We start from the raw sequence: 13,312 nt of genomic DNA, 5'->3' as shown, positions 1-13,312 counted from the left end.
TTTCAACTATTTTTATACAGATGTGAGGCTAGGGTACCAGGGGAGAGATTACATGGCATAATTTTGTAGAAATGGGCTTTTAAAATAAGGGGTTAGATTCTTAAGGTTGTATGCTGGCATCACAGAAGTCAGATGAATAATCTATCCAAAAGGCTTCAATGTAAACTCAATAAAAAAAATCCACCTTCAGGATTAGAATATTGCACCCAATTATACTAGCTTATATAATAGTACACCCACTGATGTTTGATTATATAACTCCCTTTTCTCTGTTTAATATTGCAACATACAAGAAGATACACGCCAAATTGAAGCACTCAACCACTTATCCTGCATAATAGACATCCTTCAGCTGGATCTCTAATTACAAACTCCTTGTTAGAATGTACTTAGGATAATCCAGCTGGAAACAGTTATCATTTCATCAAAAAAGGTAAAACATTGATTCCAAGTACAGTGCATGAGTTCTCAACCCTTATAAAAATGGAATAATGGAGTAAATAATTTAAAAGGTAATTGCCTTTCAAATGTATCTGAACCCCGGGTCTTAAAAATAATTCACATTTTTCTGATGTCTGAACCCTCCAGCTGTTAAGATTTTGTACAAAATGCAGGTACATATATTTCACAAAAGCACAGGGCTACATAACATTAATCACTGATATATAAATTGTCTATTGTGAAATTTGTGCTGGAACGTTGCTCAGAAAGTAACATCATCAATAATATTTGTTTTCTTCCCAACCAAAAATCTTAATTTGGTTCCTAACCCAAAGTGGCAAAACCCACCATGAGGATTTAGCTTAAAGCATTACTATGTAAAAATGATATGGATGGAAAACTGTTTAGTCATCATGCACAATATACACATCTCCTGTAAGGTCACAGATTTGAAGTCAGATGAATCATCTCTCCAGAAGGCTTCAACGTAAGCTCATTAAAAAAAGATCCACCTTCAGGATTAGAAACATACAACAATAATGGACAGGAAAAGACAGAATGCATCATCACAGAACAAAATAGGAGATAGTTTTTCCCAAAGAATACAGCCGATTGTGGGTCGCATTCATGTATTGGACAGGCATTTGTGCCTGACCAGCCCTCCTGTATTCCTGATCTTTAGGAGATTCTTGATGTGCTAAACAGGGCAAGCATCCTCACAGGTGCCTAATGTAGTGACAGGTCCAGTTTGCCATTCTTCAGACAGAGGCTTGCAGTGCTTCACATCTTTATCCATTTTCCATGAACCCTGCTTTTGTTCCTTTCACCACCTCTCTGGGCATCTGTTGTACGAGGTGAACACTTTGGGTTGTACTAATAGTTACTCATTGCCAGCATAGATTTTATCAGTGCTACAAAATTGGGGCTTTCATGTTTTAATATTGCTTTATGGAATTGTGTAGCTTTGTAACCATTTTAATTTACTGCTTACTATAAGAAGTCTGTTTACATAGATATGTAATGTAATCCTATCTCACACATACAATAACTCCTTCAAACAGACCTCGGGCTGCATTCTCGGGTCCCCCAGTTACGTGTTTCTCGGTGGTGCGCCATTCGCTGGTGGTGGGATTCTCTCTTTCCACCACTTGTCAATGGCATTTCCCATTGAAACTACCCCACGCCACTTGAAAACCCACAGGCAGAGGAGTGCACTGCCAGCGGGAAACGAGAATCCCGACGGCCGGAGAATTCCAGTCCTTATTTCATCTTTGTCAATATCAGCCATGATTGAATGGCGGAGCAGACTCGATGGGCCAAGTGGCCTAATTCTGCTCCTTGTCTTATGGTCTTATATGGTTTTTGCTTAAGTAGTCCTCTATCATGTAAAGATTGGATTACCAGATGCCTGTTTGAGAGTTTGTCTACTATAACAGAGAACAGAGACATTTTTATGATTGTCTCAGCCACATGGTGGGAGCAACCAGTTATTAAAAACCCCAAATCACCTTGTCCTGTGATTGTGAACAACCCACGGTTGTTGAGACTCATCTTCTTGAGCCTTCGTGATACTCACAAAAATGACCTGATTGATGGGTCTGTCACTTCTAGAAGTGATACTTGTCTGTCTTCTTTTGCAATGGGGTTGACTTCAAAGAAGTTGAGCAGTACATCATCCAGAAGTTCCTGAATGACATTTTGCTTCACCAGAAAAGTGTTAACCTGGGGCTAGTGGAAAGTTTTTGAAAGTTATCAAACAAAAAAATCATTAATGGACTTCCGGTTGCGGCTATGACCAGCTAAGTCGCACGTTTGGCGGCTCCTGCTACAAAGGTGTTTTCGGGCCGATTGGAGGGCCCCAACGGCGCTGTAAGGACAAATCCCGGTGGGGGAAGGCTCCCTGAGGAGAACCAGACCAACTTTATGGTCGGTACCCGGAGTGGGGTGGTAAAGAAAGCAACAGCAGCTCCCCAAAAAAAGCGGGGGAAGAAGACCAAAATGGCGGCCGGTGGCGCACCCGAGGAATGGAGGAAATGGGCGGAGGAGCAGCAGGCCGCTCTCCTGCGCTTCTTTACGGAGCTGAAAATGGAGCTCTTGGAGTCAATGAATGCGACGACCACCAGGCTGATGGGAGCCGAGGCGACCCAAGAGGCGTCGATTCGGGAGCTGCAGCAGGAGATGACTGTGAGGGAGGAGGAGGCCACGGTCCTCGTGGGAAAGGTAGAGGTGCACGAGGCACTCCACCTGAAATGGCAGAGCCGTTTTGAGGAGCTGGATACCCGAATGAGGCGGAAGAACCTGAGGATCTTGGGCCTGGCAGAAGGCCTGGAGGGGTCAGACCTCCCGGGATACGTAGCAGAAATGCTGAGCTCCCTGATGGGGGCAGGGGCTGTCCCTTCGCCCCTGGAGCTGGAAGAGGCCTACAGGGTCATGGCTAGGAAGCCAAGAGCAAATGAGCCCCCGAGGGCGGTGCTGGTGCGGTTCCAGCGACTCAGCGATCGTGAGAGAGTGCTGGAGTGGGCCAAGAGGGAAAGGAGCAGCAAGTGGGAGAATTCGACGGTGAGGGTCTACCAGGACTGGAGTGCGGAGGTGGCTAAGCGGCGGGCCCGGTACAATCGGACGAAGGCGGTGCTACATGCAAAACGGATCAGGTTCGGAATGCTGCAGCCAGCGCGCTTGTGGGTCACCTACAGGAACCAACACCACTATTTTGAGTCCCCAGAGGAGGCGTGGGCCTTTGTACAGGAAGAGAAACTGGACTCAAATTAGACCCAGGGGATACTTGGCGGCCGTAGCCGCTCGGGTACTTTCAGCTGAACAAGCGGGGTTTTTTTTCGGCTGGGTCGGAACTGGGCAACTCTTATTGGAACGGTTTCCTTTTTTTTCTTCTTTCCTTGTTTGGATCTTGAACTCTTGCTTTGGGTTTTTCTTCTGATGTTTTTTCCCCCCTTTGCCAACTTCCCTTAGTTATTGTTATTGTGGTTATTCATGGTTATTTATGGTTATTTATACTGTTTGGTAGAGGGCGACTGTTAAGTACATTGTTATTTGTTATCTATCTGTTATTTATAATGTTAAGTTGGGGAGGCGGGACGGGGGGGGAGAGCAGATCGGGGATATGGGCTCCTAGGGGGGGTTCTTTACAGGCATGGACGGGGACGGGGGTGGAACTGAAGATGGCGGGGTGGGGTGTGGCAGGGCGAAAGCGCGGGCTTTCCTCTGTTTTCCCGCGCGCGGGGCAGAGGAGGGGGGAGGGGAGGAGTGCGGGGCGTGGCTAGCAATGGCGACCTTTCCCGCGTTGGAGCGGGGCCAGGGAGGAGTGGCAAGGGGGGGGAGGCCCCCCCCCCCGAGCCGGGGGGAGTCGGAGTGTGGCAGGAGCAGCCGGGTCAGCGTAATCCAGCTGACTTACGGGAGTACGATGGAGGGTACATCGCGGCTAGGAGGGGTCCTAGCCTGGGGGGGGGGGTTAGGGAGGGACACCGGGTTGCTGCTGGAAAGACCAGAAACGGGAAGTGGAGGACTGGAGAGGTGGGGGGAGGGGGCCATCGCCATGGGGAGCGGGTCAGAAGGGGAGGGTCGACCCGGGGCGAGCAGGGAACAGGACATGGCTAATCGGCAGGGGAAGGGGGCGGGTCGTCCCGCGACCCGGCTGATCACTTGGAACGTGAGGGGGCTGAATGGGCCGGTCAAGAGATCAAGGGTATTCTCACACCTGAAGGGACTGAAGGCTGATGTAGCAATGTTACAGGAGACCCATTTGAAGGTAGCGGACCAGGTTCGCCTGAGAAGGGGGTGGGTGGGACAGGCGTTCCACTCTGGATTGGACGCAAAGAACCGGGGGGTGGCGATTCTGGTGGGAAAGAGGGTGTCGTTCGTGGCGGAGGAGGTGGTGGCGGATAAGGAGGGTAGGTATGTGATGGTGAAGGGTAAGCTGCAGGGGGAGAAAGTGGTGATGGTCAACGTATATGCCCCGAACTGGGATGACGCGGGTTTTATGAGGCGCCTATTGGGCCTCATTCCGGGACTGGAGGCAGGGGGCTTGATCATGGGGGGGGACTTTAACACAGTGCTGGACCCCGGGCTAGACAGATCGAGCTCAAGGACCAATAGGAGGCCGGCAGCGGCAGAAGTGTTGAGGGGGTACATGGAGCAGATGGGAGGAGTAGACCCATGGAGGTTTGGTAGGCCGAGGGCGAGGGAGTATTCCTTTTTCTCCCACGTCCATAGAGTGTACTCCAGAATCGATTTCTTCGTGTTGAGCAGGGGGCTGATCCCGAGGGTACGAGAAGCTGAGTACTCGGCCATTGCGATCTCTGATCATGCACCACATTGGGTGGATGTGGAAATGGGGGAGGCGCGGGACCAGCGCCCGCTGTGGCGGCTGGATGTGGGGCTGTTAGCGGACGACGAGGTGTGTAAAAGGGTCCGGAAGAGCATTGAGAGCTATCTGGACTTGAATGACACGGGTGAGGTGCAGGTGGGGATGGTCTGGGAGGCCCTGAAGGCAGTGATCAGGGGAGAGCTGATCTCCATAAGGGCACACAGAGAAAGAAAGGAGAGGCAGGAGAGGGAGAGGCTGGTGGGGGAGCTATTGGAAGTGGATAGGAGATATGCGGAGGCACCAGAGGAGGGGCTGCTGGGAGAACGGCGCAGCCTGTAGGTCAAGTTCGACCTGCTGACCACCAGGAAGGCAGAGACGCAGTGGAGAAGGGCACAGGGCGCGGTCTATGAGTATGGGGAAAAGGCGAGCAGGATGCTGGCACACCAGCTTCGCAAACGAGATGTGGCTAGGGAGATTGGGGGAGTGAAGGAGAGGGGCGGGAAGGTAGTGCAGAAGGGGCAAGAAGTGAATGGGGTCTTCAGGGATTTTTACAAGGAGTTGTATCGGTCTGAGCCGCCGACGAGGAGAGGGGGAATGGAGGACTTCCTAAACAAATTGAGGTTCCCAAGGGTCCAGGAGGGGCTGGTAGAAGGGCTGGGGGCGCCAATAGGGCTAGAGGAGCTAGCCAAGGGAATAGGTCAGATGCAAGCGGGGAAGGCGCCGGGGCCAGATGGGTTCCCGGTGGAATTCTACAAGAAAAATGTGGACTTGGTGGGACCGGTACTGGTACGAGCCTTTAATGAGGCGCGAGAGGGGGGGGTTCTGCCCCCGACAATGTCGCAGGCTCTGATCTCCCTGATATTGAAGCGGGATAAAGACCCCGTGCAGTGCGGGTCCTACAGGCCTATCTCGCTTCTGAACGTGGATGCCAAGTTGCTGGCAAAGATCCTGGCAGCTAGAATAGAGGATTGTGTGCCAGGGGTAATCCATGAGGACCAGACGGGGTTCGTGAAGGGGCGGCAGCTCAACACGAACGTGCGGAGATTGCTGAATGTAATTATGATGCCGGCAGTGGAGAGGGAGGCTGAGATAGTGGTAGCGCTGGACGCGGAGAAGGCATTCGATAGGGTGGAGTGGGAGTACCTGTGGGAGACGTTGGAACGGTTTGGGTTTGGGGAAGGGTTTATTAAGTGGGTGAAGTTGCTCTACTCGGCCCCGACTGCGAGTGTAGTGACAAACGGGAGGAGGTCGGAGTATTTCGGGCTCCACCGAGGGACCAGGCAGGGATGTCCCCTATCCCCCCTACTTTTCGCACTGGCGATTGAACCGTTGGCGATGGCACTGAGGGGTTCAGGGGGGGTGGAGAGGACTGACTAGGGGAGGGGAGGAACATCGAGTATCGCTGTATGCGGATGATCTACTGCTGTACGTGGCAGACCCAGAAGGGGGAATGCCGGAGATAATGGAACTATTAGCAGAGTTTGGGGACTTTTCGGGGTACAAACTAAATTTGGGCAAAAGCGAGGTTTTTGTGATACACCCGGGGGACCAGGGAGAGGGTATTGGGAGACTCCCCTTCAAGCGAGCAGGAAAGAGCTTTAGGTACTTAGGGGTGCAGGTGGCAAGGAACTGGGGGACCCTCCACAAGTTGAACTTTTCCAGGCTGGTGGAACAGATGGAGGAGGAATTTAAGAGGTGGGACATGGTACCGCTGTTGCTGGCGGGGAGGGTGCAGTCAATCAAAATGACGGTCCTCCCAAGGTTCCTGTTTTTATTTCAGTGCTTGCCCATCTTCCTCCATAGGGCCTTCTTCAAAAAGGTGACGAGTAGCATCATGAGCTACGTGTGGGCGCACGGCACCCCAAGGGTGAGGAGGGTCTTTTTGGAGCGGAGTAGGGACAGTGGAGGGCTGGCACTACCCAATCTCTCGGGGTATTACTGGGCGGCAAATGTGTCAATGGTGCGCAAGTGGATGATGGAAGGGGAGGGGGCAGCTTGGAAACGAATGGAGAGGGCGTCCTGTGGCAACACAAGCCTGGGGGCCCTAGTAACGGCACCATGGCCGCTCCCCCCCACGAGGTACACCACGAGCCCGGTGGTGGCGGCCACCCTCAAGATATGGGGGCAGTGGAGGCGACACAGGGGGGAAATGGGAGGTCTGTTGGCGGCGCCAATAAGAGGGAACCATAGATTCATCCCGGGGAACATCGACGGGGGATTTCAGAGCTGGTACAGGGTGGGCATACGGCAGCTGAAGGACCTGTTTATAGAGGGGAGGTTTGCGAGCCTGGGAGGGCTGGAGGAGAAGTTTGAGCTCCCCCCGGGAAACATGTTCAGATATTTACAAGTGAAGGCATTTGCTAGGCGGCAGGTGGAGGGGTTCCCCCTGCTCCCCAGTAAGGGGGCGAGTGATAGGGTGCTCTCGGGGGTCTGGGTCGGAGGGGGGAAGATATCAGACATCTACAAGATAATGCAGGAGGCGGAAGAAGCATCAGGGGAGGAGCTGAAAGCCAAGTGGGAAGGGGAGCTGGGAGAGCAGATAGAAGACGGGACGTGGGCGGATGCACTGGGGAAGGTCAATTCTTCCTCCTCGTGTGCGAGGCTGAGCCTCATTCAATTTAAGGTGCTGCATAGAGCTCACATGACGGGGACAAGGATGAGCCGGTTCTTTGGGGGTGAGGACAGGTGTGTCAGATGTCTGGGAAGCCCAGCGAACCATGTGCATATGTTCTGGGCATGTCCGGTGCTGGAAGGGTTCTGGAAGGGGGTGGCAAGGACGGTGTCGAAGGTGGTGGGGTCCAGGGTCAAACCAGGATGGGGGCTTGCGATCTTTGGGGTCGGGGTAGAACCGGGGGTACAGGAGGCTAGGGAGGCCGGAATACTGGCCTTTGCGTCCCTAGTGGCTCGACGAAGGATATTAATTCAATGGAAGGACGCGAGGCCTCCAAGCGTTGAAACTTGGATTAACGATATGGCTAGCTATATTCAGCTAGAAAGGATCAAATTTGCCCTGAGAGGGTCGGTACAGGGATTCTCCAGGCGGTGGCAACCTTTCCTTGACTTTTTAGATCAGAGATAGACGTTCGGGGTCGTGGCAGCAGCAACCCGGGGGGGGGGGGAGGGGGGGAGGGGAGGGAGGGAGGGAGGGGGGGGGAGGGAGGGAGGGAGGGGGGTGAGGGGAGGGAGGGAGGGGGGGGGCAGCAAGGGTCGTGGGGGGACATGCACGACTGTAACGCGGGCAAGTCTGCTCGCTGCTCATGTCTGAAACTGTAGGCTGCCTTGTTTGTTAAGTTGTTGCTTGGGGGGGGGGAGAGGACTGGTGCGCGCGAGAGGGCGGGCGAGGGAGAGATATTTGCCTAGAGGGATTGTGTTGTAAATAATTTAAAAATTAGTAGGGGTAAATGTTTGTATGGAAAAACTCTTTCAATAAAAATTATTTAAAAAAAAAAAAATCATTAAAGCTTAGAGAAGTTCATTATTTTTTTAATGGGTTTACGGTTCTGGTGAGGAAGCAACTATTCTTACACTGTAGGCTAATGAAATTACCTGTGTATGGTCTTCTATTTAAATTTACTTCATAGTCACCCTGATCTATAGTACACAGCCTGAGATTTACAATTTGTCAGAAAGTTTCCTACCTTTCATTTGGAGAGGCAGGAGAGTAAGAGGCATCTGACATTATTTACAGTGATATAGTGGTATATTATTCAACCCAAGTATGAAACGTTATCGGTTTGCATCAGGTCACAATTCCTGTTCAGAAGGAGTAGACTTTTTTATAATAGTGTGTTGTTCGTGAGAAAAACAAGATGGTGAGCGGCCAAATATTAACAGCATGTATGCCCTCTTCTGCAGCCATGGCTCAACTGAAAGTAAATCTCCAAATTTCCTCAATGTGGTGCCGGCTGCTATTACTACTTTAAGAAAATTGTTGTGCCTGCTGGTGGCCAATGAAGGGCTCTTATTTACAAAACTATTGGCATTGGCATTCCGTAAAACCTGCAAACAACCTACAAGTTGAACCTCCAGGAAACTTCTGCGTTATCTTTGAAATACACTGTTCAGCCTGCACCCTTCAATAGGGTGCAGGGAATAAGCAGGTAAAACAGGAACAGTGCCTCATCTTTGATTTCTTGCACAAATTAGTTCACTTTGTGTCTTATCAAGATTTTGATTATACGCGGACCGAATTATGACCAGGTAAGTGTTTGGTGTGCTGGGGGCTGTATGGCTCTGTCCATTAGAAGGATACAGAACTTCAGTGAACACCTCCACCAATAATGGTATGGAGTTTTTTACATCCTTTGGAGCGGGCGGATGAGACCTTAGTTTAATATATCATCAAAAAGACAGCGCCTCTGATGGAGCAGCACACACCAGGTACTACAGGAGTGCCAGCCTCAGATATGATGCTGCTACTTGAACCAAGGCTGGCATTTTGTAATAGGTAATGTCATATTATGCGTATGAAGGTCTTGTGGCAAAGTGGGTAGCTTCCCTACCTCTGAGCCCAAATCTCCGGATTCGGCTTCAACCCCAGGACTTGATGGCCAAGTGAGAGGCCAACCCTTAGTGCCAACTCATGATACCCATGCACCTACACACTACCCTTTCCTTTACACCCTGCACGCCAATTCACCTTGTATCCGTGGTCAGCACCTTGACAACTTTGCCAGTTCCTTGATTATTTTTTGACAGCTAAACAGTTGTGTAACAATTATTTGACAGCTTTTACAGTTCTTTGACATTTGGGCATTTCTTTAACAGTTCATTGACAGCTGAACAGTTCCTTTACAGTTCTTTTACAGCTTGCCAGTTCCAATGAGTTTGTGTGTAAAAAGTGTATAATCAAGTTAATTTTTAACAATCCCAAAAGTTACCTTACCTATCCCACTGGTGCCCTGGGATAAGATCCAAAGGGGTACTTTGCCTCTCCCAAGGGGTACCCTGACTATCCAAAAAATCCATCAAGTTCCTCCTCCTGTTAACCGGGTCCAATCCAGGGAGTTCTGGTGGCAGCTATGAAGGAGTTAGTCGCACATTTGTTGGCTCCCGCTGGGGTGGGACTTTTGGACCTTTTCCTCTGATTTTCTACCGGACTTCAACTGTAAAACTGAAGACAGAGAGAAATGTGCAATGAATTCCCACATCGGTGGAGAGAAGGACTAGAAGTTCTTGTAAAGGCAGAAACAGAAAGACAGAGAATGTTTGGGCTGAAGCTGCAGCAGGAGACAGTATGGCTGCGGACCGGACCTCTGGTTTGTCGACCCAGCAGTCAACGGAGCAGCTGGTGCAAGTTATTCAGGAAGGCTTTGCTAAGCAGAAACGGGACTGCTTGGGCCCGATTAAAGAGTCGATTGAGTGGCTGGATCTTAGATTGGACGCCCAAGATCGGGTGATCCAGAAGGTGGACAAGAACCCGGAGCTGTGTGGGTGCTACAGGCCGATATCCCTGTTGAATGTGGACACCAAACTGCTGGCCAAAATTTTGTCCTCCAGGATTGAGGATTGTGGTCCGGACGTTATTGGGGTGGACCAGACGGGTTTTGTTAAAGGTAGGCAGTTGGTGGCCAATGAAGGCTGTTAAATGTGACCATGATGCCCCTGGAAGGTAGGGAGGTGGAGGTAGTGATCGCAATGGATGTTGAAAAGGCTTTTGATCGGGTAGAATGGGATTATTTGTGGGAGGTACTGGGACGGTTCGGATTTGGGCGGGGCTTTATTGACTGGGTCAGGTTGCTGTATCAGGCTCCTGTGGCAAGTGTACGGATGAATAGGACAACATCGGACTATTTTAGACTGCACCGGGGGACCGGGAGACAGGGATGCCCCCTCTCCCCACTGTTGTTCGCGCTAGCTATAGAAGTGTTGGCAATTGCTCTGAGAACCTCAATGGGCTGGAAGGGGCTGGTCGGGGGGGTGGGGTGGGGAGCACAAAGTCTCGCTCTATGCAGACAACCTGCTTCTGTATGTATCGGACCCATTAGAGGGGATGGAAGAAATCATGAGGATTCTAGGGGAATTTGGTCGGTTTTCGGGGTATAAGCTAAATATGGGGAAAAGTGAGATGTTTGCCGTCCAGGCGAGGGGACAGGAGAGGCGATTGGGGGAACTGCCGTTTAGATTAGTAGGGGGAAGCTTTAGGTACTGAGGCATTCAAGTGGCGCAGGAATGGAACCGGCTGTGCCTCTGCCGTTCCCGCCAGCACGGTACTCCATGAGCCCCGTGGTGGTGGCAGCCCTGAGAGTCTGGTCCAATGGAGGAGACATGTGGGAGCAGAGGGAGCATCGGTCTGGTCCCCAATCGGTAATAATCACCGGTTTGCCCCGGGAAGTATGAATGGGGGTGTCCGGATATGGCAGAGAGCAGGGATTGAGAGGATGGGGGATATATGTTTATAGAGGGGAGCTTTCCGAGTATGAGGGCGCTGGAGGAGAAGTTTGGGCTGGCGAGGGGCAATGAATTCAGGTACCTGCAGGTGCGGGACTTCCTATGTAAACAGGTGTCAACCTTCCCGCTCCTACCGCTAAGGGGGATTCAGGACAGGGTAGTTTCCAGAGGGTGGGTAGGAGAAGGGAGCGTCTGGGACATTTACAAGGAACTTATGGGGTCAGAGGAGACGCAGACTGAGGAGCTGAAGCACAAGTGGGAGGAGGAGCTGGAGGGAGAGATAGAGGATGGTCTATGGGCGGGCATGTTGAGTAGAGTCAACACGTCCACAACATGTGCCAGGCTCAGCCTGATACAATTTAAGGTTGTTCACCGGGCTTACATGACAGTGGCCCGGATGAGCAGATTCTTTGGGGTGGAAGACTGGTGTGCAAAATGTGCGGGAGGACCAGCAAACCATGTCCACATGTTCTGGGCATGTCCGAAGCTTAGGGGATTTTGGCAGGGGTTTGCAGATGTCATGTCCATGGTGTTAAAAACAAGGGTGGCACTGAGTCCAGAGGTGGTGATTTTCGGGGTGTCGGAAGACCCGGGAATCCAGGAGGAGAAAGAAGCAGACGTTCTGGCCTTTGCTTCCCTGGTAGCCCAGAGACGGATACTATTAGCATGGAGGGGCTGAAAGCCCCCGAAGTCAGAGACCTGGCTATCGGACATGGCTAGCTTTCTCTGTTTGGAGAAAATGAAGTTCGCTTTGAGGGGGTCACTGTTAGGGCTTGCCCAGAGGTGGCAACCATTCATCGACTTCGCGGAAAATTAACTGTCAGCAGGGATGGGGGGGGGGGGGGGGGGGGGGGGGGGGTTTAGTTTAGTTTAGAGTAGGGGGTTAATAAAGGTGGAACCTGTAAGGGAGGGAGACGGCTTTTGCACTATAGTTTCATGTACATTGTTTATTCTGTTATTGTTATAATACCAAAAATACCTCAATAAAATGTTTATTTTTTAAAAACTGGGTCTAATCTGGGTTTCGCACTCCTGGTCTACCAAAATGCCACTTCAATGGAGGCAGCTGGTGATTTAATGGTTAACTGACCCCATAAACCGCATAAGCATTTGGTCAGTCTCGGATTTTAATGCACGGTCAAATAAAATAAATGCTCCAAATTCCAGTACTGACACAGCCCTCACCTGTCAAGTAATACATTGAAACACCATGTTTGAGCAATTATATGGAGCTGCCAGAGCACGCAGCAGTGGGCTGGATTCTCTGCCACCCTCCTCCCATTATGCAACATTATGCAAGAAACAGGATCGGTGCCCGATGCTCCGGTCCCGCGCTGACAGCGGCATTGATGTTCACGCCCTTCGCGTACGGAAGGATGCAGATGGGTCAATTAACGGGACAGTCACCAAATTTGCCAAGCCTGCGTGATTCCCTGGTCCTCTGGGCCAGGATTCACATAGGTGAGTATTGTGCAGGTATTTACAAACGTGGCCCTGAAATGGTGAACCTCGCGATGGCAAAGGGGGTAACTCTCCCCACCCCAATGTAAATCCTGCCATCCACCTCACCAGACCTACCCCGCCATTCCCCCACCAGAGACCTCCAGTTGCAGAGATGTCTACCAGAGACCCCCCCATTACAGAGACCCCACTAAAGACCCCCATAAGAGAGACCCGTGCCTGGAAGCCCGCCATAAAAGAGACCCCCTGCATGGAAGCTCCCCACAAGAAAGACCCCTTCCTGTAAGTCCCCCCATAAGAGACCCCTGCCTGGAAGCTAGAGCAGCCCCAAAGGAGGCAGTGAAAAAAAGATCACTCCTTTAAAACTCACCTGTGCAATACACCTGTTGGCTCAGCAGAGGAAGCAGCACCTGTACATTCCTGGAAAGAAAAAAACAATCAGCTGTTTTTAACCCCCCTTAGCTCTTTGATCTGCCAGCCTTTCATTCATAGCTCTGTGAATGTGCTTTAACTAGGCTGTGATTGACAGGTTCCACACACACACAGCTGTCTGCATTGTTTAATTCATCTCCCTTCACACTTGAGGGACTTTCAAGTTGTGAGCCATGAAACTAATCACTTAAGTGCTTTAAGCACTCTCACTTCCTCTTTTTCTCTGCAGAACACACTTAACTGTCTTTGAAGTGGTCAAGGAGCTGT

At 51.1% G+C, this 13,312-nt stretch overlaps 1 long non-coding RNA gene across 1 annotated transcript; it reads right to left on the bottom strand.

Moving 5' to 3' along the window:
• Positions 1–289: 289 nt before the first annotated feature.
• On the bottom strand, positions 290–13,035 carry LOC119953919. Its single transcript, XR_005458142.1, has 3 exons — positions 12,984–13,035; positions 9,648–9,875; positions 290–1,283 (listed from the first exon to the last, which is right to left on the bottom strand). It is a non-coding gene; the product is annotated as an uncharacterized LOC119953919 (long non-coding RNA).
• Positions 13,036–13,312: the final 277 nt, after the last annotated feature.

This window comes from Scyliorhinus canicula, chromosome 2 (assembly GCF_902713615.1).
Source record: "Scyliorhinus canicula chromosome 2, sScyCan1.1, whole genome shotgun sequence".
In the NCBI taxonomy this organism is placed as follows: Eukaryota; Metazoa; Chordata; class Chondrichthyes; order Carcharhiniformes; family Scyliorhinidae; genus Scyliorhinus; species Scyliorhinus canicula.
Note: the sequence above shows the minus strand (reverse complement) of the source record. Positions and strands in the feature narration are given on the sequence as shown.